The following is a 25,417-nucleotide window of genomic DNA, read 5'->3' on the forward strand; positions in this document are numbered from 1 at the left end:
CTATTATTCTATGGACTTCTTGCCTGCAGTCTTTGCTGTCTATTTCCTGGGATTTCTTTATCCCAAATGACACCCCTGCTAAGAGGCACGACAAAAGAATACTAATAATCCTGTGAGTGTTAATGATTAGGGGAAAGTCCCCAATAACTGTTGTGGCTGTATCAGAGTTTGCATTAGATGACCCTTTTTTTTGGTCTGTGTATGCATGAAGACACAACAGATATTAAGTAGAAGAGAGACAGACAACTGTGAGGTGGCTAAAACACCTTGAGATATAGGATCTCTCACTCACTCTGGTGATGTGGGAAGGAGGGAATTGACCACTGCCAGTGGATTGGGGCAGAGAAACATGCCATTGCTGTTGGTTCCATATTATCAGTAGCTGCAGCAGCAAAAGGAAAACTGCAGCCATTCTCTCCAGTGGTTGACCTCTGAAAACTGGAGGTCAACCATAATTCTAGGACCGTGGTGGCGAACCTTTGGCACTCCAGATGTTATGGACTACAATTCCCATCAGCCCCTGCCAGCATGTTTATTAGTAGGAATAAATTTATATTCTACAGTTCCTGCAGAATTTAGGGTGAGGTGGATGATTTTGTCCTTCTTTTATCCCCACACAAGCCCACAAGATAGGTTCAGCTGAAGAATGGGACTGATGTGCTTCACTACTTAACCAATACACTGTGCTGGATGTGAGACATATCAAGCACCGAATCCACCGACTGTCAGCCAGAGGCGTTCCTCCCATTGGGCAAAGTGGGCAGTTGCCCTGGGCGCCGCCTTGTGGGGGGCGCAAAAACTGCAGGTTCGTCTGTGGGATTGTTGGCCTGCAGATGGCACAGTTTTTAGGCTAGCAGCACCAAAATTTCAGGGTTTTTCCGGGAGACTATCCAGATGATATCACCCAGGTTTGGTGCGGTTTGGTTCAGGGAGTCCAAAGTTATGGACTCCCAAAGGGAGTGCCTCATCCCCCATTGTTTCCAATGGGAACTAATAGGAGATGGGGGCTACACCTTTGAGGGTCGATAACTTTGGACCCCCTAACCCAAACTTCACCAAACCTGGGTGGTATCATGAGTAGGGTCTCGTGAAGATACTTGGAAATTTTGGTGCTGCTATCTTAATAATTTCACCCCTGACAGCAGGCACCCCCTGACAGCAGGCATTTCCCCAGATTTTCCTTTTAAATCCACCCCCTTCCTGCCACTGCTTGTTTTCTTTATTTCTTTTATTCTCTCAATGCCTAATAAAGGTTATGATTACTATTTTGAAAGCATTTTGAAAATGTTTTCAAAAAATATTTCTGCTGTGTTCAGATTTGTGAGTTGGGGTATGTTTTATAATGTGATGGTGACTTTGAAATGACCTGGTGGAAAAATTTTTTTGTTTGGTCATGGTGGGGGAGGGTGGCTGCCCATGGGGGGGGGCATCAAACTCAGGTTTTGCCCAGGGCTCCAGTTTCCCTAGGTACGCCACTGCTGTCAGCAGCCTCCAAGCTCTTCTTTCAAGGCTTGACCGAAAGTGAAAGTGAAAATGGACTAACCGGTCAGCTTCCCAATTCTGCCCCCCCCCCCGCGTTCTACCCATTAGTCTAGGGGTGGCTAACCTATGGTGCTCCAGATGTTCATGACCACCAGCCCAATTGGCCATGCTGGCAGGGGCTGATGGGAATTGTAGTCCATAACATCTGGAGTGCCAAAGGTTCGCCACCACTGTTCTAGGAGGTCTCAAGACCCCGTATGGAGTCTGGCAACTCGACTACTAAATATAAATTGATGGTTTAAAAAATATATCTCTATTTGGTTTTCATGACCCATTGCTTCTCTCATTCCCTCATGCAGACCTGCAGACCCATATGATGTTCTGATGCACTGATAACTAGGCTATTGGTCATCGTAAGCCTTTTGTCACTGCTGTGATCTTGTGACCTCAGTCTGGTACTTCCAACAGGCCTCTTGATCTCCCATCCACCTTACACGAGTTTAGCAGCTCTCAAAATAAAACATGATTCATCCAGCCTCTTTGTGCATTCTTCAGAAACTCTCTGTTTTCAGCCGCCCACTCCTGAGTTTCTGGAGTTCATTGTGACAAGTTAGGCATCAAATGAGGAGGGTGGGAGGCAGGCTGGGGCACAAGTTGTGCTTGATGGATGGGAGTCCTCGCTGGTCCCCATGAAAGATGAATGTGCTTCTTTTTGTCACAGTTCTTCTATTGATACATTCCTGGCTTCAACTGTTGTTAACCGAAGTGGTGGGAGTCTCTCCCTTTTAGAGTGGGGAATTCGCGAGGCTCTTGGCTTAGCAAAAGGTTGGGCAAGCTTGGGGGGACTTCGTTGCCTGTGTACACAAAGATCAGCCTTTGCCAGAAATTCTGCAGGAGCGCAAATAAAGTTTGTTTAAGGTTAATAGGGGTACACAACCAAGTGGTGGGATCCAAAAAATTTTAGTAACAGGTTCCCTCGCCAGCCCCCCCTCAGCCCCCCCTCAGCAAAGGGGGCAGAGGTGTACCTAGGCAAACCTGAGCCCTGGGCAAAACCTGAGTTGGATGCCCCCCCATGGGCAGCCACCCCCCCATGACCCCCCAAAATTTTTTTGCACCAGGTCATTTCCAAATCATTATCACATTATAGAAAACGCCCCAACTCACAAATCTGAACCCAGCAACGGTGAAATACACAGGTTCTTTGATAGAGACTGGTGAGATAAAAGGTACAAAAGGCTGAGAATCAATGAATTGCAGTACCTGAAAGGGATTAACCCAGTTCAGGGAGTTACATTATTAGTCGCAATTGCTATATGGAACCTTCACGTTCAAAGGCAGGATGCCTCTTGGGGAGGCGAGGGCGTGGAGATGGAAAAGCGGGCCCAATTAGTAACCCCCTCTCGGCACACACAAATAATTAGTAACCCACTCTCGGGAACTGGTGAGAACCTGCTGGATCCCACCTCTGTACACAACCACCCAATAACCAAAGCTGCAGAACACACACACAGTCCTAGGGTTTAAGCAGTGTTGAGGGGATAGGTTGGGAATAGTGGAGGAACTGGGAGAATTCGTAGGGCTGATACTGTGCCAGAACCTAAAGTGGCTTTGGATCCGTGAAGAAGAATCCAGCATCCTACACTGGGCTCCACGGAAGCAGGGTAAAAAGCAATGGCACACAGCAGCAATTGGACCATTCGCTTGCTCAGAAGCAAGGACATAGGTAAGGGGGGGTTACAGGGTTCAACCCCCCCATTGCTACCCTCCCTCACCTCCTCACCAGCTGGGCTCCCAGCAGGCAGTCCGCTCTTCCCTCCCCTCTGAGGAGAAGAGACTGCAGTCCCCAGTCTCAGAGAGTTGCTTTTATAAGCACTGAGGCCGGGGGTGGGGCTTGGGAGGCATGGCCATGCCCCCACCTGACCCTGGGGGCGTGGCCATGCTTCCCAAGCCTCCCCCCACCTCAGTTATTTTAAAGCAGCTCTCCATGGCCGGGGATGGTAGTCTCTTCTTCCCGGAGGGGAGGGAAGAAGGGTCTGCTGGCTATTGGCTGGGCTCCCAGCCGGTGGGGGGCAGGGGAGGGGGAGCAGGAGGGGCGGGGCAAAGGTGGCTGCCATCCCCGGCGTCAGAGCACTGAGGTGGGGTGGAGCTTGGGGAGGTGTGGCCACACCTCCAGGGTTGGGTAAGGGCATGGCCATGCCCCTGAACCCACCCCATAAAAAATCTATAGCTACGTCACTACTCAGGAGTACGGGCAGAACAGTGTGACCAGACCAGTGGTCCAGACACACTGCTGAGTGTTGAGCAAGGGCCTATTTTATCGGGGAGATCAGGCCCTCTAGCCTTAATGGTTTGAGTCATTAAGCTAATGGTTTGTGTGCTTCACCTGATGGGCTCAGCTGGGAGTGCCCTGAGGTGGGCAGAGTGCTGTGTCTAGCATAACTATAAAATTGTGAACCGGGACGGCCTTGTGGGGAAACGGGAGCGCCCCACAAGGCCATGCGCTCCTGCGGCCACGCACGCGTGGGAGGCTGCTGCACTGCCTTGCGCCCCAGAAGGCAGTGCGGCAGCCTTCCAAAATCGGGACACTGGAAATAACCCACGGGACGCGGGACAAATTGTTTGAAGGCCGGACTGTCCCGCCAAAAGCGGGACGTCTGGTCAGCCTACTATAAAACAATGGCAATGTTAATAAGGTGGTTGTAGAGAGAGATTCGTCAGAAGAAGTTCTTGGGGTAATATATCCCCCACCCTTCACTGCAATTGCGGCTGGCTACTGGCCACAGCGATGAGAGAGGGCAACCACCATCCCATCATGGCAGATGCCCTGGGAAAAAACAAGCGAGCCACAATATATGGGGGGGGGGGTATGTGTGTTCTCTGTGGGGGGTCATTTGACTTCCCTTTCTCCACAACCAGCTTTCTTTCCTCCAGGCAAACGTTTGTCCAACTCACCCAGGTGGCTGTTCCTCATCCTGAGGCGAAATCAAAAAAGGCCAAGACGGCAGCCTTTACCTTCTCTCCAGATACCCAATGGTTAACTAAGGTTGCACAGTGGTCAGGAAGGACGGCCCTACATGTTCAGATATAATCTGGTAATTGCAAAGCCTATACTTATATGCCCTGACCTGGATGGCCCAGGCTAGCCTGATCTCGTCAGATCTCAGAAGCTAAGCGGGGTCATCCCTGGTTACTGTTTGGATGGGAGACCACCAAGGACGTCCAGGATTGCTACAATAGCAAATCTCCTGTTTATCTGTTGCCTTGAAAACTCCACGGAGTCATCATAAATTGGCTGCAGCTTGGCAAGATTTTCCCTTACTACCATATAGCTATATATGTAATACAGGGGTGGCCAGCCTATGGTGCTCCAGATGTTCATGGACTACAATTCCCATCAGCCCCTGCCAGCATGGCCAATTGCTGGTAACCCTTATCAGTAATGTCTTCTGAACTGCATTCCTGCTGGGCTAATCTTGGGCTAGTCGCAGTTCTTCAGAACTCTTTCAGCCCCACCTACCTCACCAGGTGTCTGTGGTGGGGAGGGGAAGGGAAAGGAGTTTGTAAGCCACCTTGAGTCTCCTTACAGGAGAGAAAGACAGGGTATAAATCCAAACTCTTCTTCTTCTTCTTTCTTACAGGTCTCTCATCCAGAGCCAAGGCCCAAGGCCACCCGGCAAATTTCCATGGCGAAGTGCGAGTTTGAACCTGGGTTCCCCAGATCCTAGTCTAGTACCTTAACTACTTCACCATGTTGACTCCCCAAATTCTGGATAGCATCCCAGATGGCCATTCACATTTGCACAATCCTAATGTTCGGGGAAGGGCGGTATAGAAATTTAATAAAATAATAATAAATAAATAATAATGCATTCTCATTTTACCTTTTGAAAGTTTTTTGCACCATTGCCTCTGTCCAACCAGTTTTGCAGGCTTTTCAGGTTTTTTAAAAAAAACAAAGCAAAACCCTTCTGAACCTGTTTTCCAGGGCAAAAGCAGACTGGATATATAATAAGCAACAATTCCTCTTTCAAGCTACCTTCGACTGGCTCCAAAAGGAACGGTTAGGAGTGGGAGGAAAGGCAGTCACGGGCTTAGATTTATCAGAATGCTCCACCTCGTGGCAGGATGAAGCAAAGACACCCATTAACCCGTTTGCCTCTGGAGATTGTGCCTTTTTAAAGAAGAAAAGTGCCTTTTTAAAGAAGAAAATTGCCCAAACGGGGACCTGTCTTTTACTTCGAGATGCTAATACCAGGTGGGATATTCTTAGGGATTTGCGGGTGAAGCCGAGGGACAAGTAGGGCTTGAATAGGGAAGGGACCGCACCACAGAGTCCATTTTCCAAAAACATTCATTTTCTCCAGGGTAAACTGATCTCTGTACTCTGGAGAGTAGCTGTAATTCCAGGAGATCTCCAGGCCTCACCAGGAGGTTGGCAACAAAACAGCTTTTGGCATCTCAGAAGCTGAGTGTAACCTCTTTCTGTGGGTTCTGTGGGGCAGTACTTGGAAGGAGTTGCAAAGAACCAAATTTAAACAAAACAGTTTACTTCTCTTAACAAATAACACTTTTAAAACATTTAACATTTACACTTTGCAGTCCTGTTAAGTTTGCATTTTCAAGTCCTTATATTTACAGCCTACTGATACTGCCAAGTCCAATTCTTCTTTGCTGGTGGTTGGTTTTGAAGACTTCAGAGGCTTGGTGAACGGCTTCAAGATGATGAAGGTTCCCAGAAAACTCTCACCATTTACATACACAAAAACCCTTAAACAAGGTGTTAAGGGCTTCTTAAAATCTATCAAGGTCCCAGCCTGGTAGCCTTGCTTCTTCCAACCTCATGAGTTCTGCAGCCTTCTGCTTCTTTTCAGACTCCACCCCTTTCTGGGTCATCCCATTCTTACACAGGGGTTACATGAGCACTAGGTCTAGGCTCGCAGATCACATTGTACAAACTGACTGAACCAGCGAGGCTCTCTGTTAAGCTCAGGGCTCAAGTGGTTTGTTTCTAGGCTGCATCTGGCCAGGTCTTTGTTTAGCCTTGAACCTGCAAAGCACAACATGCACTTGGGCCATGATCCAGCCCAGTAGCTGGGACAATATGCTGCCAGTCTGGCCCTTCTTTGTTGAGCGGCCTCTTTGCAAGCCTGCCATCTTTATCACCCTGTTGGGTGGGAGGAAAATATGAAGGACTAGGTCTCTAGGGCCGTAGTGGCGAACCTTTGGCACTCCAGATGTTATGGACTACAATTCCCATCAGCCCCTGCCAGCATGGCCAATTGGCCATACTGGCAGGGGCTGGCTGGTGGAAGTGCTCGCCACCACTACTAGAACAATGGTTAACCTTATATCTAGATGTTAGGACTACACTATCAGCCCCTGCCAGCATGGCCAATTGGCCATACCGGCAGGGGCCGATGGGAATTGTAGTCCATGATCTGGAGGCTGAAGGCCGCCACCACTGCTCCTAGAACAATGGTGGCGATAATCCTTTTTTGCATCTCCAGATAGCAGGATTACATTATCATTCCCTGCCAGCATTAACGCTTTACCGGCAGGCTGATGGGAATTGTAGTCCATAATATCTGGAGTGTAAGCCAGGTTCGCCACCACTGCTCTAGGAATAATGGTGTATAATCCCATGGCATCGGGTGCCAGAGGAATGGCACTCCAGAGCTCCTCTCTGTGGGCAATGCAGCAAGAACAGAGTCCCCTCCCCACACATCTAGGCTTGCTTGGGCCGCTGGGCTCGATTATTAACATTAAACCTAAGACCTAGTTTTGTGAAAGAAGTTTAGGTAACCCTGTTAAGCGCTGTTAAACCCCACTTATTTTCACGCGAAGAACTAAAGCGTGATCCTTTACCTGGAAGTAAGCTCGGTTGCTGGCGATGGGGCTTGCTTCTGAGTAAACCCTCCTAGGGTCGTGATTCACCCGTTGGAATAGTTGCACGGTTGCTTCAAAGCAAAGCCACCGACTACCACCAAGCTTACTCCCGAGTAACACACGCCTCGGAGCCAACCGTTTTTTTCTAAACTAAAACCTCAGTATTCAGGTTAAATTGCCGTGTTGGCACTTTGCGATAAATAAGTGGGTTTGGGGTTGCGGTTTGGGCACTTGGTCTTGAAAAGGTTCACCATCACTGCTCTAGGACCTGGCCCTACAAGGCTGCCCTGTATTCTTGCGTGGTGGCAGCATCATCTGGAGCTTCAGGGGCAGGTTCTTTGACTGAGGCTGGAGACTGAGGAGCACTGGGTCTGGAAGGGGCCCCAGTGGTATTGGTAGATATGCCAGCCCTGGCTTAGGAAATACTTCAGGGCAGTCTGAGGAAAGTGGGTTTGGGTAGGGGAGAGGCTTCAAACAGGTATAATGCCATGAAACCCACCTTCTAAAGCGACCTCCCCCACCCCCTGCTGGAGATCTGTTTAATAGCAGGATATCTCCAGCTAGGCAACCCTAGGCATCGGGTGCCCCCTGGACCTCCCAGTCTTCCTGGTCATCTTCCGAGGAGTCTGCATCCGAGTCTGGCCCATGGGGCATGCATGTCACAAAAGCATTCTGAATGTGTGCAGCACTTTTCCATATGATCCTTGCAACAGTGGAGAGATAGCTGTAGACCTGGGATCAGTTCAGATGTTACAAAGTCCTTCTCTGCTCTGTGTCCAGTCAACAGATGTGACCGGGGAACTCTGTGCTGAGCAATTTGTGCCCAGGTGCAAAGGAATTGGATTCAGATTGGGAGGTTGGTGTGTGGAGGCTTCTTCTGCCTGCCATTTTTCTGACCTGAAATGGCCCAAGGAGCTGCTATTTGGCCCATTGGGAAAACCTTTATGGCCATCCATATCCATTTCTCCAGTGAGGTGGATTGTGGCTCCACAGCACACAGAAAACCATGCACATTTACACAAACCTATGGCTGAGAGCACCAACAGTGTCTGTCTTGGCTGGCCTCCCTCCTTGTCTGTGAGCTCACCTTCTACCCCCCTTCCCCCCGCAGGATAGACCACCTTGGCCTTGTAGGAGGTTGGCTACTTTTTTTAGAACAAACAAGATGCAACTCTAGCTACTCTTCATAAACTCCTTATTTTCATCAGGTATTTAGCAGCACTCCTGCAAGCTTGAACCCCTGCATCACACCAACAAACCTATCTCTTTCCCGAATTCCCTTTTATACCTCTCAGGAGGTTCCCTCCCTCCTGGGAGATTCCTGTTCCAGCCTCCTAGTCTGAGCTGTGAGCTGTCTGTCAGGCTGTCTGTCAGGCTCTGTTGGCCTGGGACTGGCTCTTAAGTTTTCCAAGCACTCTTCCTTGATTGCAGCCTGGTTGGGGTTGTGCTGGTCCCACCCCATTCTCTAAGGCTGCAATAGGCTGCTGATTGCTGCAATGGCCTGCTGATTGCAACTTGGCTAGGACTGTGCTATCTTCACCTTTTTCTCTGGAAATGCTGAGACTTGCTCTTGTAGCTCAGGCTCTCCTGCTGTTTCCCTGCTGCTTCTTCCAGCTTCTGGCTTCCTGGGGGTCTCTGCTTCTGCTGGCAAATCCAAAGACAGTGCGGGCAGTTGTGGAGTACTCCAGGGGGCCTGAGTGGGTGTCTGTGACAAGGAGAAGGGTGGAACAGGCTTTCCTTTCCTTTTCACCTTTTCTTTCTTTTTTCTTTTTTCCTTTTCTTTCTTCTTGGGACTGTTCCTCCACTCATAAGAACATAAGAACTAGCCTGCTGGATCAGACCAGAGTCCATCTAGTCCAGCACTCTGCTACTCGCAGTGGCCCACCAGGTGCCTTTGGGAGCTCACATGCAATGTGAAAGCAATGGCCTTCTGCTGCTGCTGCTCCTGAGCACCTGGTCTGCTAAGGCATTTGCACTCCCAGGGTATTTGTTTGGATGGGGCACCATAATATTGGTACTGTGGTTGATAAGTACTGAATTATTCTGTTGCATGATTTTATTATATGAAATGTTTGATGTAAAGCACTCAGAGGCTGTTTTGATGAGGAGAGTGGTCAATAAATTTGATTCTCTTGAATACTGATTGAGTGCTGGGATGGGTGCAGACTGGGTGGGTAATGATTCGGTTGATATGCTGATTGAATCTCTTTAGGGAGACACAATTAAGATTAGCTTCCTTCCTGCCCAGGTTTGATGCACAAGATGGATTCCAAAACACTCTAAGAAGCATTCATTTTGTGGGGAAGAGTGCCTTGCGTTTATGCCAATCTTTGGCCCCCTATGCCCTCATGGCATCCATTAGTGAGAGGAGATGTTATCCAGCATCCTTCATCCTACGAACCAGGTTCATTCCAATCTATTAGACTGTGTTAAAAGTATTACTCCTCTCAGAACATGAGGGGAAATTTAACCCCTCATCCTGCTCTGTTTCCTTTTGAATTGATCTCTCATGCCTGTAGAAAATGATCTGGTCGTCTCATTTTGATGTTCCTGAGAGTGAAACCCTGACAAGTTGGGGAAGCAATAGCAGCTTTATTTACTTAACACGAGGAGAAATATTACCGCTAGGCAACAATTATCGTATAGAAATATCATTCCCTCTGCTTGCCTTTTCATTTCCCTCTCAAGCAATATCAAGTTACTAATGAATACAGCATGGCACAGTAGTGGCGACTGAGGCAACCGTTCGCCATATTGTTATTCTTTATTGAATTGCCAGTTACGGCCTTAAAGATCTCAGGCGGGAAATGCTTCTCTTGAGGAAATCATCTGCCTCACTCACATCAGCGAAAATGGACAAAAAATCAAAACTGGTCCCAAAGGTCTTTCTAATGTATATGATTGGCATAGTTCCTGACTGATTAAGCTAAGAGGATTGTGGGTAAAGGACAGGCAAAAGCTTGAAGTCAAGGTAATCAAGAGCCCTCCGGGGGTGGGTGGTATAAAAGTCAAACAAACAAACAAACAACAACAACAACAACAATAATGATAATGATAATGATAATGATGATACACCAGACATCACCGTGATTGAGGACAAGAAAGTGAGCATCATTGACATAGCAGTCCCCGGTGACAGCTGGGTCATTCAAAAAGAACACGAGAAGGTCACTAGATACTGCGATTTGAAAATCGAGCTTCGGCGTCTATGGCACAAACCAGTTGAGGTCGTCCTAGTGGTAATCGGCACGCTGCCTTCATCCCAACTATTAGGGCAGCACTTTAAAACATCTCTTCAATTGGACACAAATTAACCATCTCGTCAAATTTCCAGAAGCTGCATCTCCTGCTGGATCTGCATGAATACTACGCCAATACATTACAACTTCCTAGGCCTCTGGGTGAAGCTCGAATTGTAATGAAGGTCAACAACCAGCTAAAGATCTCGCAGCTGTGAAATCTACAATAATAATAATAATAATAATAATAATAATAATAATAATAATAATAATAATAATAATAATAATAATAATAATAATAATAATAATAATAATAATATACCCAAGAGCTATCATATCATGTCCAAGCTAAATGAATTGTGGGTAAAGGACAGGCAAAAGCTTGGAGTCAAGGTAATCAAGAGCTACATCCAAGAGCTACCATACATTGACCTGCATGGCCCACAATAGCCCATTCTCCTCAGATCTTACATGCCAGTCAGGGTTAGAATTTGGATAGGAGACCACTGAAGAAGTCCAGGGTTGCTGCAGAGGGAGGTATTGGCAAAACACCTCTGCCTTGAAAACCCTATAGGGCTGTGGTGTCAATTCCATGTTATCTCCAGATGTTATGGACTACTAATTCATCAGCCCTCGCCAGTAATGGCCACCCTCAAGTTTCCGTGGCATGGGCAATTGCTGGCAGGGGCTGGTGGGAATTGTAGTCCATAACATCTGGAGTGCCAAAGGTTCGCTACCACTGCTATAGGGTCACCGTAAATTAGCTGTGACTTAATGGCATTTTCTATCATCACTACTAATGATTAAATATATATATATATATAAAGTTGCAAGACCACAGTTGAGAAATAGTCATAGCCAAAAATATGTCTTGCGGTTACACTGGGGAAGTCAGTAGCTGGGTGCTGCTGAACCGCTGCATTTGCTATTTTGCAAGAACCAGCAGATACTTGCTTATGAGTGAAAGGGCAACAGTAAGCACTCACCTAGGGGATTGAAGTATATAGAGATGGTTCACCCAACTGATTAGGCTTTTTGCTGATTATGCTTGCTGGATAGAAGATATATGTACCCCCATACGTAACCAAGTCAAATGATGCTGAATGTATTCTTTTGAAATTGTATTTGCTGGTAGTGCTAATCATGTTAGAGGTGAAGATTGTGAGCCTGCTTGGACAGCGGGGATTGGCCAGAAGTGGTCAGAAGGGTCTGTTCAGAAATGTCTTAAAATGAGCTGTACTGCGATACAGACTGCAGAGAGTTGGTACCACGGTGCTGCTCTCTCCATGTCTGCAGACATGATAATAAACCTAGCTTGCTATTAGCCATCCTTGTGTGGAGTTTTTAATGGGTAAAAACTTCCATAACACCAAGAGCTACCATCTCTGTCCCTAACAAAGACCTCCTCTGCTCCTTCCCAATCCAGCTGCACCTTACCCAAACACGCGTGCATTCTCACAACAGACCTCTGAGGTAGGTTAGACAGAAAATTAGTGACAAACCCAAGATTCTCCTTCCATTCTCCTCAACTAAACTTATCACCACATACCAACCACACATCTCACCAAGCTTTTGAGGCTCGCAGGGAGACTAGAACCGCTGGAATTTGGTCCCCTAATAGCAGCCTGGGAAGACTTAGCTCCCTTTTCGCTTTAATTTGGGTGGCCGAGTTCCCAATCACCAAATCTGGGCTGCTCAGTGACAAGGCAGAAACCTGCAAAAGGGATGCTATGAATTTTGTTGCAAAGCCCATTTAACCGTTGATTTGACTGTGTCTGAAGAAGGCAATTAGATGTGAGTCGGTCGCTCGGTGTCAGGCTCTTTTGACCACTCGCAAGAACCAGATTCTTGGGTTCGAAAATCAGCTTATTGACAGGAACACTGCGGACAGAATTCAAGCAAGCTTTGCTGGAGCTGAGTTTGGCTACACTGCCTCTGGTTAATTTCCCTTCCCCAAACAACTCTGTGGCCCCTGCACTCACCATCCCAGCACGGTGAAATCACTAGAAACGTCCTCAGACTGTGCAGAATTTCCAAAACAAAGATAAGGGCCAGGTGCTAACTGCCTTAAGGGGTGAGAAAAGTTACTGTGTGCCTAAAGTAGAAATATACAGGCATAGGGTTAACATAACAAGCCAAGGAATCCCACAGTACCCGTAGTCTCATGGCAAGAGCCAGAGCTGAAATCTTGGCAGGGTCTTCACATTCGGTCTGTTTGACTTGTGCTCTATGGTTGCAAACATCTGCCAAGCAGGTTTGCACTGGGTTTTCCCAAAACTGTGCATGCTCAAAGACACCACTGATTGGCAGCCACTAGCATCACTAGGGACTATGTAGACGATTCAGAAATTTGTAGATTTTCGAATTACAATCTCTATCAGCTTCCCCGGTCAGCATGACCACCACATGCTGGTAGGGCTGATGGGAATCAGGTTCCTGAACATCTGGAGAGCCGCAGGTTCCCTACCCCTGATGTAGACGAACACAAAAGGGTAGGATTTTATTAAAACTCAATAACAGTAAAATAATAAATTGCCCCATAGTAAATGTAACCTGGATTGAGCCTGCTCCAATGGGGAGAGTGGGATATAAGCAGTGGTGGGATTCAAATAATTCAACAACTGGTTGTTTACAAGCACAATTTCAACAACCGGTTCTGCCGAAGTGGTGCGAACCTGCTGAATCCCACCACTGAATATAAGCCTATTAAATAAATAAATAAAATTGCAAACATTATGGCTAAATGCACCAGGAGGCTGACCACTGCGGGTATTGGGAGCAGTGTGCTCCTGAGGGACAGGGAGCCAGCCTGCCGGCCTTTCCCCACTTTTCTCCCTGGGTTGCTGCTGTCGCTGCGATCAAGACTGCTCCAGCGCGCGGCATTCCTGGCTGGCGGCCCTCGGACATCCTTCCATCGACCTCGCTTCCGGCGCCGGGTCATCAAAAGGCGCCGTTTTACTTTTTTGCCAGCGCCCAGGGATGCCGCGACACTGAGGGGGCGCTGACAGCCGCAGCGCCGCCGGGCGCCTGCGCTGTCGCAGGCCCTGTTGTGGGGAGTGCAGTGGGACCCCGCACAACTTGAGCAGAGTAGCGCGGGGCTTAAGGTAAGTGGGGAAAGGCCCATGTTGTCTGAGCAGGGTTATTACACATCTTTTGCCTGCCTTATAGTTTCAGCATGTGTAAACTGGTCACCGAATCCTCCAGGGTTTTGGTTCCTAAGTACCAAAGCTGCAAAATATGCACAGTGCCCCTGTTTAGACAACATGGAAACCGTGCAGGTTAGAAGCAGTGCTCTCCTTATGCTAGGCTTCCAACCTCCTAATTCACTGAGAATGCCTGAAAAAGGCTCTTGTGGTGGTGGAAAGTGTCAACGAGTTGCAGCTGACTCAAGGTGATCCCTTAAGTCACAGGTGTCAAACTCGTGGCCCTCCAGTTGTTCATGAACTACGATTCCCATCAGCCCTTGCCAGTATAGCCAATGCTCATGTTGGTAGGGACTGATGGGAATTGTAGTTCATGAACATCTGGAGGGCCGGGTGTTTGACACCCCTGCCTTAAGGTCTTATTGGGGAAAAATAATGCAGACCTTATAATAAACAAGACAGAGTCACTCACAGTTGCTTACGAACGAGATAAGCTTTACGAGCTACGGAAATGGAAAAAGGTTGCAAAATGATAAATGCTTCCTATCAGTTTCATCCAGCTAGTGGCCAGCTAGCTGGTGAAAAGGGAAGGCTACCTTCTACACGTGCTCATCCCATGTGTGTGACTAGAACAAAGGCGACAGGTTAGCTTTATAACTTTTGGTCATATGTGCAAACAAGCAGCATACTAGATATTGGAGGGCTTGATGGGCCCTTGCATGCAAGGGAAAGAGAGTGAGTGAGTGTGTGAGGGGTGGCATGCAAGGGAGGGGAGGGGGCCTGCCATCTGGACATGGCCCACCCACCCTAGTGGAGGGAGTGGGAGGGGAGGGGTACCATGCAAGGGAAAGAGAGTGAGGGAGAGGGAGGGAGGGAGGGGTGGCATGCAAGGGAGGGGAGGGGGCCTGGCATCTGGACATGGCCCACCCACCCTAGTGGAGGGAGTGGGAGGGGAGGGGTACCATATGCGCAAGGGAAAAGAGAGAGTGAGGGAGAGGGAGGGAGGGAGGGGTGGCATGCAAGGGAGGGGAGGGGGCCTGGCATCTGGACATGGCCCACCCACCCTAGTGGAGGGAGTGGGAGGGGAGGGGTACCATGCAAGGGAAAGAGGGTGAGGGAGGGGAGTGAGTGAGTGTGTGAGGGGTGGCATGCAAGGGAGGGGAGGGGGCCTGGCATCTGGACATGGCCCACCCACCCTAGTGGAGGGAGTGGGAGGGGAGGGGTACCATGCAAGGGAAAGAGAGTGAGGGAGGGGAGTGAGTGAGTGTGTGAGGGGTGGCATGCAAGGGAGGGGAGGGGGCCTGCCATCTGGACATGGCCCACCCACCCTAGTGGAGGGAGTGGGAGGGGAGGGGTACCATGCAAGGGAAAGAGGGTGAGGGAGGGGAGTGAGTGAGTGTGTGAGGGGTGGCATGCAAGGGAGGGGAGGGGGCCTGCCATCTGGACATGGCCCAGACCCACCCCATGGAGGGAGTGGGGGAGGAAAGCCCATGCAAGGGAAAGAGGGTGAGGGAGGGGAGTGAGTGAGTGTGTGAGGGGTGGCATGCAAGGGAGGGGAGGGGGCCTGCCATCTGGACATGGCCCACCCACCCTAGGGGAGGGAGTGGGAGGGGAGGGGTACCATGCAAGGGAAAGAGAGTGAGGGAGAGGAAGGGAGGGAGGGAGGGGTGGCATGCAAGGGAGGGGAGGGGGCCTGGCATCTGGACATGGCCCACCCACCCTAGTGGAGGGAGTGGGAGGGGAGGGGTATCATGCAAGGGAAAGAGAGTGAGGGAGGGGAAGGGAGTGAGGGAGTGAGGGAGGGTGGCATGCAAGGGAAAGAGAGGGAGTGAGTGAGTGAGGGGTGGCATGCAAGGGAGGGGAGGGGGCCTGGCATCTGGACATGGCCCACCCACCCTAGCGGAGGGAGTGGGAGGGGAGGGGTACCATGCAAGGGAAAGAGAGTGAGGGAGGGGAGTGAGTGAGTGAGGGGTGGCATGCAAGGGAGGGGAGGGCTAGTTATTTCCAACTACACTAACCAATGGCTAACCCATTGACCCTCTCATTAAACAGCATCTACTTAGCAAGTATGACAGACACTTGCCAAATCCCAACAGGTCTTCAACGCGAGAGACATTAGAGGTGGTTTGCCATTGCCTAGCCCTTCGTAGACACCCTAAACATCCTTAGTGGTTCCCCATCCAAGTACTAACCCGGGTTGGCCCTGCTTAGCTTCCAACATCTGATGAGAACGAGCTAGGCTGAGTATCCAGGTCAGGACGAGGTTTCTGCCATTCTTCCTTAAAGCCGTGAATGTGCTCCCAAGCACAAGAAACTGTAATGAACACGAATGAATCCAAACCCCATCTTGACTGTGCCAACCGTGGCGTCAGAGATCACACTAGTTGGCTTGCTCTGTAAGCCCGTGGCAGCGCATTTAAACAGGAGTCAAGAGGCTTTGAAAGCCAAAACGTTCATTCCAACGTAACCTGTCATAAGTCAGAGCTCAAGCGGTCTGATGCATGGCAGATACATTTATATTCAAATTGACAAACACCAGTAGGGAGGGGGGGGGGGTTTACAATAAAAGACCAGAAGGCCCTGCTTATCCTCCCATACGTGTGTGCCATTACACTGTGGGACACCAAAAGACATGAGATCCAAAGCCAGGGAGTCATCGATCTACTCGGAGTGGGCGTGGGCCCTTTCCAACCGCTGACGAATTGGCCAAATGGTATAGATGCAACAAACACTTGGCAGGCACATATAGAACTTCGCGGAGAGCTTCTGACGATTGGAGTTGGCAGTGCTGGAAGGAGCAGCAGTTTCACTTGGAACAAAGCAGTTTCATTTGCTCATATGGATTTAGGTTTCTGGTCTTTCATTGCCCACCAAACATGCACCATTCCCTCTAGTATCAAACTTAAAGGCTCTGTGCTATTTTCAATAGGGCAGCAAAACAGCCTCTGTCCCCGGAGTCAAGGTAGAGATTTCTACATACACAAGAGGCTTCCTAGGTATGCAGAAAAACATTAAACTACAAAAAAGACTCTCCCCAAAATGTCCTGATGAAGGCATCGGATCCAACTGGCTTTCAGCTGGTGAAAAGGAAAGAGGGATACCTTTTGACTACCTCGCAAAAAAAATGGGGATCATAGGACCTGCATGGACAATGGCAGCATGGGATCGGCACCGTAGCTCAGCAGCAGAGCATGAGTTTTGCATGCAGAAGGTCTCTGCTTCAGTTCCTGGTATCTCCAGTTAAAGCACCAGGTGGCCGATGACATGAAATACTTTACATTCTGGACAGTCACCACCAGTCCAGGGAGACAGTCATGACCTTTATGGACCAAGCAGTGGCATATCCGCAATGGGGACGAAAGGGGTCAAATTACCTCGGGCACACCAGCAGCAGGGGGGGTCGCAAAATTGCCCCCCGCCCCCTCCTCTCCTGCGCCAACCCGGCCTGTTCTGTCTTTAGGCATCTGAGGGCCTGGGGGGGGGGGGCGGGAGGCAGCCTGCAGGGTAGCCATGGGGGCTGTCTGAGCCACTGCAGTGCCTGTCCGAGCCATCCCCACCCTTGAGCCCCACCCCTGAGCCCCACCCCCAAGTGTGGGGAGCACCCGGAGGAGGTGTTGTCTCCGGGTGCCATTTCCCCCTGATACGCCCCTGGGACCAAGGGACTGATTCAGTATAAGGCAGCTTCATGGGTGTTTAAGTGGGGGAATGGGGCAAGTTGATGATAAAATGCTGGCAGGATTCAATCCAAAGGACTGGGCGTGCTTATTTCTTTCGACCAGGGAGAGAATATTGACAACAGTTGATGCTCCTGATAATATTCTGCAGGAAAAGCTTGGGGCTTGGGGAAAGGGACAGTGGTGGGATCCAAAAATTTTAGTAACAGGTTCCCATGGTGGTGGGATTCAAACTGTGGCGTAGCACCAATGGGGATGGGCGGGGCATGATGGGGGCGTGACCAGGCATTCCTGGGCGGGGCTGTGGCAAGGACGCAGCCGCTGCGCCGGTCCTTGGGCGGGAAACGAATGCACGCAGGCGCAGGCTGCCAGGCACGCCGGTGCACCTCCTGCTAGACTGCTTCAAGTTCTGCACGCTACTGCTGAGAGGAGGGGCGTAACTAAGGCAAAAATCACGTGGCAAAATCCCCAATTAGTAACCCCCTCTCAGCACAAACAAACAATTAGTAACCTACTCTCGGGAACCTGTGAGAACCTGCTGGATCCCACCTCTGGAAAGGGGTCATGTTTCTTGGTGAAGACAAGGAAGGAACAGCTTGTGGTGGCACCAGTGAGGAGGGGCCCTATGCAGTTCTCTCTTGGACCCAGTCAGCAGTGACCCATGCCAAGGAAAAGCTGGGTGCCCCCTTTCCTTTGGGGCTTCAAAACACCTTGATTCAACCCTGCAGGGGAGATATTCCCCCATGATGGATTCCCTGCGCGCAATTCCCTCGCAGCTTGCCATCCCTTCATGTCCTCTCTCCTTCATCTGTTTCAAGCCGAGCTCCTTGCAAGCAGGGCAACAAACTGGCAGACTACTTATATCTATATGTATCTGGTATTAGGCTGCCAATAAGCCAACAAATTGCAACCACACAATGACATTTCCGCTGACTTGAAAGCCCCCCTGATCACTGCCTTGTGCTGTTTGGGCTGAAACGCTATGCTAAACGCTCCGTCATTTCACATTTTCCATCCCTTTCGTTCCTCCCTGCTTGGTAATTACAAATGGCTTGCAAATAAACACTCGGGACGGGCTTTTTCCAAACGGGTCGGCATTTCCTTGCGAGGCTGGTCTATCTATCAATGGCCGGCGTAAGTGCTTTTGAAAGCTTGTATACAGGTTCGTTTTACAGCGCATTTGAAGTTTGTAATCCTGCTTAAATACACATAAATAGGAAGGATTAACCAACTGCCGAACAGAGACCGAACGAAGATAGAACTATCAGCAATCAAGGGCCGGCCTATCGGAGACTGGGAATAAAGAGGCAGGGGGAGTGGGAAACTGTCAACGAAAATAAAATCTTACTGATCCTCGGCCCTCTCTGTTTACGCTGGAGGAAGCTTAAAATAATCTGTGGTTTCTGATGCTTGATTTAGTTTTCCACAAGCCTAATTAGCACCAGATTAAGTTTGCTGCCACTCTCGTTTAGGACGGAGATTGACAAATTCTTGCTGTTTATTTGTTTTTTCATAAAGGCGGACCGGAGGCCATAACAACATGACACGTTCAATAAGGCTGAAGAACAATTGTGCGAGGAACATTGATTGACATAAAAGTTGGGCCATTATCAGGGAAGGAGGAGGTGCGGGGGGATATATTTTTGTGCTCCTATAATCTCGGTCAAAAGTATGCCATCCATTGATGAAGCTGAGGGATGGTTGACTGAACCTCGTCAAAGGGAAAAATCTCATTGAACTCACTGGAAAAATGAAGAACAGGCTTCTGTCTACTGAGTAACAAGTCTGCTTCTCTGGGGGAAGGAGCCCTCCTCACTGACAAGGGGGCAGAAGAGGCCTTTCCTCTGGAGAAATCTCCACACTATGGTGAGCAGAGAATACAACCTGCTTACTAGGCAGCCCAAGCCAAAGGGGTTGGAGAGTGAAGCAGTGACAGCTGACAGAACTGCACTGCTGCCTCCAAAGGCAGGCTGACCATGGATCGCTCCCACTTTAATAGCGGACAGTCCCCGCCTTCAAACAATTTGGTCCCTACAAGGCCCCACGGTAATTTTAAATTCGTCCCAAATTTTGAGGTATTGCTGCACTCTGCCTTCTGGGGCACAAGGCAGTGCGGCAGCCTCCCGCGTGCACGGCCGCAGGAGCACTGCCTTCTGGGACTTGCCATTTCCCGCCCTGTGTGCATGCGCGGCCGCCTACCCCTTGTCCCGGTTCACAAAGGTGACCATCTGGTCACCTTATCCAAAGGGGAATCAGTGGCGAAGGTGCCAGAGGAAACACTCACCTCTCCTCAGGTAGCACAGAGGCGAAGCTACCAGGGGGCCATGTGTGCGTTGCATCGGGCGCATGCCTGGGGGGTGGAAAATCCCCCCCGCAGCACCCCACTCCCCTGCCCCGCAACACCACCCCTTACTTTATTGAAACAGTGCAGGCTGGAGAAGCGACCTGTTCCCTTCAGGCTGAAAACGAGCCCCAAGGTCTCATGGCAAGTATAGTTCCCATCAGGCTGTTTTTAGCATGAAGGGAACAGGCTGCCACGCACGCCGGTGTACCTCCTGCTAGACTACTTCAAGTTCTGTGCACTACTGCTGACAGGAAGGGCATAACTAAGGCAAAAATCACGTGGCAAAATCACCAATTAGCAACCCCCTCTCGGCACACACAAATAATTAGTAACCTACTCTCGGGAACCTGTGAGAACCTGCTGGATCCCACCTCTGCATATGCCTCCTTGTGAAATCTAGGTAAATTCAATCAAAGCATGTGGAGATCCCCAAACAGCAGCTCCCTTGGACCATTTCACTTTGGGCTGGTGCCCTCCTCTCCTTACAAGCCTTGGTTCCAGTCTGAATCCCTGGTATTTTAAAAATTATTTTCTTTAATTTCCCCAACCAGAAATAAATAAAAAATATATAGTAACAATGGGATGCTGTGTGGTTTCTGGGCTGTATGGCCGTGTTCTAGCAGCATTCTCTCCTGACGTTTCGCCTGCATCTGTGGCTGGCATCTTTAGAGAATCTGATAGTAGGAAAGGAAAGCAAGTGGAGTATATATGCCTGTGAGTAAAGGTCAGTAGGTGAGGGCATCTGAATAGAAGTGGCCTGGCAAGTGAGTAACAATGAAGTTGTTATGCCAGCCACAGATGCAGGCAAAACGTCAGGAGAGAATGCTGCTAGAACAAGGCCATACAGCCCGGAAACCACACAGCACCCCAGTGATTCCGGCTGTGAAAGCCTTCGACAATACATATAATAACAATGGTGGCAAGTCTACAAATAAGCATCTATAAAAGGTTACCAAGTATCTAAAAATATGTACGTGAGCCGCAGTCATCTATACACTGTAAGTTCTGATGCTGATAAAATTGTAAGGTCCTCAATCATTGGGTTACAGGAGGTAGGCATTTATCTTTTCAGTGCGTGCCTGGGATTGAATTTCCAAGCATGGAACTGACAATGCAAGGGAAGGACCTGGGGATAAACACAACGTGTTGTTAGGCCTAAAACAACACGCGCAACTTAGCCTGAGGCGCAGTTTGCCAGTTCGCTCGCTATGGATGCTGAAACATCCTTTGAAGTGCCATTCCAAACAATGATGTTTTTTCGAATACTGTGTTTGACTGAAAGAACAAACATGGTCTTGGCTCCCACGTCAGTGGACAACAAGGGTTTGCAGAGTAAATAAACACAACATTGACTAGACCTTTGAGGACTATATAAACAGGCAGGGACATTCTGTGGTATGAGAAAAGGGAGGCGATGAAGGAGTCCCCATTTTTTTGCTGTGAATATTTTGAGACTCCATGTCAGACCTCCTCGCTGGGCATGCTGGAGAAAACGGTAACTGAGTTTACGTTGGCTATTCAGGGAATCTGGGTGTCTACACTCACACAGCAGAAGCAGGTGGTAGAATTCTGTGGCGGTAAAAAGCAATCCTTCTCAGACACCGTACTTTGCGTTTTGAGCTACGTGTAAAAGACCTGTGGCCATCTCAATATGTGCAGCCACCATTTTGTGCAAACAGCGTGATGCATGTATTTCTTGGAGCAGCAGTGGCATAGGAGGTTAAGAGCTTGTGTATCTAATCTGGAGGAACCGGGTTTGATTCCCAGCTCCGCCGCTTGAGCTGTGGAGGCTTATCTGGGGAATTCAGATTAGCCTGTACACTCCCACACATGCCAGCTGGGTGACCTTGGGCTAGTCACAGCTTCTCGGAGCTCTCTCAGCCCCACCCACCTCACAGGGTGTTTGTTGTGAGGGGGGAAGGGCAAGGAGATTGTAAGCCCCTTTGAGTCTCCTGCAGGAGCAAAAGGGGGGATATAAATCCAAACTCCTCCTCCTCCTCCTCCTCCTCCTCTTCTTCTTCTTCTTCTTCTTCTTCTTCTTCTTCTTCTTCTTCTTCTTCTTCTTCTTCTTCTTCTTCTTCTTCTTCTTCTTCTTCTTCTTCTTCTTCTTCTTCTTCTTTTTCCATGTGTGGTTTGTGGGCCTTTAATGTGGGGCTTCCTGCTGTCCACATGGGGAAAAAATCGCCGTGGGGAAGCAGCCAGTGACTCTGTCTTCTCGCTGACCTCGTACTTTAAACTAATTTTTCTGCATCAACTCGGGAGTGATAATGTTACTGTTAAATTACGTGACCTGAGGCTCCACTTAGAAACAAATGGGGGAACCCGCCCCCTCCCCCACACCACACACACTCTAACCCATCTCAGATGTCTGTTGATAAAGGCAAAACCTAAGGACTTGAAAGGCAATTTATACTATTCCCTTTTCTGCTAATAATGCAAAACACTGTCTGAAAGAGTTTGTGGTCTGAGATATGACATAAACGAAAAGATATTTCCCTCTCTCAAGGTGCTGCCTGAGCTCTTCCAAATTGCTGCAGGAAAATGAAAACATGTCTGGCCATGGTTTTAAGAAGGGTCACACATCCATCACCAAAGAACACCTCCACTTGGAAAAGACAAATGTACCACAAATATGCCCACTTTCTATGTTGTGTGTTAGTTTCCAACGGATAAAGAAAAGTACGGGAAAGGAGCAGGTCTGAAGGAAACCCATTTGATTTTCTAAGGCAATGTTTGTTAGAATTTGGTGAAGAACGATAAGAGTGACCTTGTGTTGGCAGCTAGAATAAAATGACTGAAAAAATAAATTTTCAGTGGTGGGACCAAAAACCAAAACTAGCTGGGAAATTTCTGGAGCTTTGGGGGGCGGGGCGGGGAGACCTGGGAAAAGTGGAGTTTGAGGTGAGGAGTAAGGTCACCAAGGATGTGATGCTGTAGGCGCAGAAGGCATATAAAGGATATATTTTACAATATGCAAAGGTTTTCTTCTTGCCCCCCATTACTTTCTTTCTGTAATGAGGAGTTGGCAACCATAATGCAGCTGAGTAAAGAAAAGATGCAGGCCTGAAAGTCTATTCTTTTTCTGTTACTAGGCAAGCTTGGTAGTTTAAGCAGAATACCCTTTGTACAGAATATATAAAATGTGCAAATTCAACTGTTTTGAGGCCTTGCAGTTCCTAATCGGACGCCTTGAATTTGCCCTTCTTCTAGAGACAGAAGAAAGAAACATAAAGATGTTTAGGCTCTCTTTCTGAGAAGAAGAATAACAAGAGGCAGGTCCTAGTTCATCTTGCGTCAAAAGATCAGGTGTGCCCACCTTCCAATAAGGGTCTTAGAATACTCAAATGTTTTAGAGAAAGGGAAAATCTCCACCTTTCTGTAGGACTAAGTGATGATGATGAACTTTGGGGTGTATTCTTTTCACTGCTATTCTGATGTAACCTATAAAAGTAAGAACACACTGTCATCTTGCGTGGTTCCCCTGATACTGTTTGCCCGGTTGATGGCATGAATAAAATATTCATTTGTCGACTTAAGCTTTTTGGCTTAAATATTTTGAACCCGTTACCCTGCTGTAACAATGCCAGAAAGTCTCCCCTCCGAAGCAGCAGTTTTCTCCAGGGAACTAGTCTCTGTAGTCCAGAGATCAGCTGGAATTCCAGAACGCCAGGCCCCGCCTGGGGAGTGGCAACTCTATCGCCCCTGCCAGACAGGCAGAATACTGCACATTCAATCCACTCCTGCAACTGTTTGCAAGTGGATGTTGCTATTCCGCACAGTGAAATCCAGCTTCAAAGTGCACTGACAGTGGATTCGAAGTGCATTATTCTGCATGTTTGGAAGGGGCCAGTGGTGGGATCCAAAATTTTTAGTAACAGGTTCCCTCGCCAGCCCCCCCTCAGCAAAGGGGGCAGAGGCGTACCTAGGCAAACCTGAGCCCTGGGCAAAACCTGAGTTGGATGCCCCCCCAATGGGCAGCCACCCCACCACGACCCCCCCCCCCAAATTTTTTGCCCCAGGTCATTTCTAAATCATCATCACATTATAGAAAATGCCCCAACTCACAAATCTGAACACAGCAATGGTGAAACACACAGGTTCTTTGATAGAGACTGGTGAGATAAAAGGTACGAATGGCTGAGAATCAATGAATTGCAGTACCTGGAAGGGATTAACCCAGTTCAGGGAGTTACATTATTAGTCGCAATTGCTATATGGAACCTTCACGTTCAAAGGCAGCAGGCCTCTCGGAGAAGCGGGGGCGTGGAGATGGAAAAGCAGACCCAATTTAGTAACCCCCTCTCGGCACACACAAATAATTAGTAACCCACTCTCGGGAACTGGTGAGAACCTGCTGGATCCCACCTCTGGAAGGGGCCCATGTTAAGTTTTCGAAGCTTTCTCTTGTAGAACGTTGCCTGGTGTCTAATTTACTCTTAGGCACTTTTAAAAAATTCTCTTTAGCCTTTTATGCCCCTCCATTTGAACTTCATCTATTTCATTCGTATAATCACGGTTTTTAGGCTGGTTTAAGAGAATCTGTTTCCAGTTGTTCTTTTTTATCCTTTTCTGATGTGGTTTCTGCTCTTATTTGGTGTTTGTCCATTTTTACTGTGTTTATACTGTAAGAGGCCTTGAAGACATTGATTTGGAGAGGCAACATAAAACCATTTGAAGCAAGCAATTTTTCTTTCTTTCTTTCTTTCTTTCTTTCTTTCTTTCTTTCTTTCTTTCTTTCTTTCTTTCTTTCTTTCTTTCTTTCTTTCTTTCTTTCTTTCTTTCTTTCTTTCTTTCTTTCTTTCTTTCTTTTCTTTCTTTCTTTCTTTCTTTCTTTCTTTCTTTCTTTCTTTCTTTCTTTGAACTGACCTGGTTGAAAGATTGCTTGCTTCATTGTGATAGTCCTAATTAAAGGTATTCAATCACTCCAGCATGGTTTAAAGTTGCAACTCCTGCACATGAGAAGGAGGTCAGACTACTACTTGGAGTAACTGTCAGGGAAGAAAACTCATTCTTGGTTACCCGGTTCCTCCTCCTCTTCCCTCCAGGCTGCTCCTGGTTTCTCTCTAGCTGCCTGAAGGTTCAGTCCAGGGCTTCTGACAGTGGGGGATTAAGTAGTCCTCAGAAATCTCACAAATCCTGCCCACTGATCCCTACCTTCCAATCTTGTAGGCCTCTAAGCCTCAATGCCCTTGCATTGCCCACCAGAACAATATCAGTCCCTGTCTCCAGCCTTCTTCCCCTAGAGCACAGGTGTCAAACTCGCGGCCCTCCAGATGTTATGGACTACAGTTCCCATCATCCTCTGCCAGCATGATGCTGGCTTGCATGGATCACTGTAGCTGAGTCAGCTTGGGACAGATAGGGGGCCAACAGTCTCACTTGGTGAAGATGCTAGAACACCATGCGAGTGGCGTAATTCACCGAAGCCTCCAGCTGAATGCTCTGAGCACCAGCTTCGAAGATGAGAGTCCCAGGATAACTCCCCACTAGATAAACACAGCCTTTAAGCAAGGTGTTCAGAACCTAGAATGAAATGTCAAGCTCCCAGCTGGGCAGCCTTGCTTCCCTCTTCTGCTTTCCACACATGCTGCACCCTTCTGCCTCTAGAGGCTTCACCCCTTCCTGGCTACTTCCATTCCTGTGAAGGGG

This window comes from Sphaerodactylus townsendi, linkage group LG13 (assembly GCF_021028975.2).
Source record: "Sphaerodactylus townsendi isolate TG3544 linkage group LG13, MPM_Stown_v2.3, whole genome shotgun sequence".
Lineage (NCBI taxonomy): Eukaryota > Metazoa > Chordata > Lepidosauria > Squamata > Sphaerodactylidae > Sphaerodactylus > Sphaerodactylus townsendi.